This window comes from Monopterus albus, unplaced genomic scaffold, assembly GCF_001952655.1.
Source record: "Monopterus albus unplaced genomic scaffold, M_albus_1.0 scaffold288.1, whole genome shotgun sequence".
NCBI classification, from domain to species: domain Eukaryota; kingdom Metazoa; phylum Chordata; class Actinopteri; order Synbranchiformes; family Synbranchidae; genus Monopterus; species Monopterus albus.
The window spans coordinates 690,996-691,634 of record NW_018128168.1 but is presented as its reverse complement, the minus strand read 5'-3'; positions in this window follow the sequence as shown (position 1 = coordinate 691,634).

Sequence of the window (639 nt, the reverse complement as noted above, 5' to 3'; positions counted from 1 at the left end):
TGTGCTGGTAAAACAGCCGGTGTGCCCCCTTTTTGTGTCAAAAGTCTCCTGTTATCAAATATGTCAACTGATATACTCTTGTATTTTTCTATAACTACTCACAGCACAATCTGAAAGTTATTACCAATGGCAAAAAAATAAACATTTCTTAAGGGTCAATTTGCCCAAATCACAAACGGAAATTCCTCTCTTACCTTACGTGTTATCTGGATATATTAGTTTTGGTTTAATTCATCTAAAATTTGACATATCTGACATTTCTGCCAGCGCTCCAGTAATAAGATAGGTGAGCTATTTTCTGTTTGGCTTCAAAGACTGAAAAGTTCCACCATCAGTCTTACAGAGTTTTGATGTGGAAATCAGAGCTGTCCACTGTGATCTGCTCCATATACAGTATACCTCATGTTCCCTGCATGTTCCTGTATGACTGCTCCTTTCATCAACTGCAGGCATTGATAGTGGAATTGCCTATAAAGACTTGCAGACCTTTTCTGTGAGCAACAAACATAACCATTAGTAGAAACAAAGGGGGAAAAGTCTCATGTCCTTTTCCATCCTGCTGGGTTGTTATCTTAAGCAGATGTTAGACACAACTGTGGCTTGTAGCTTAATTGCATATGATATGACTGCTGCGAAGCA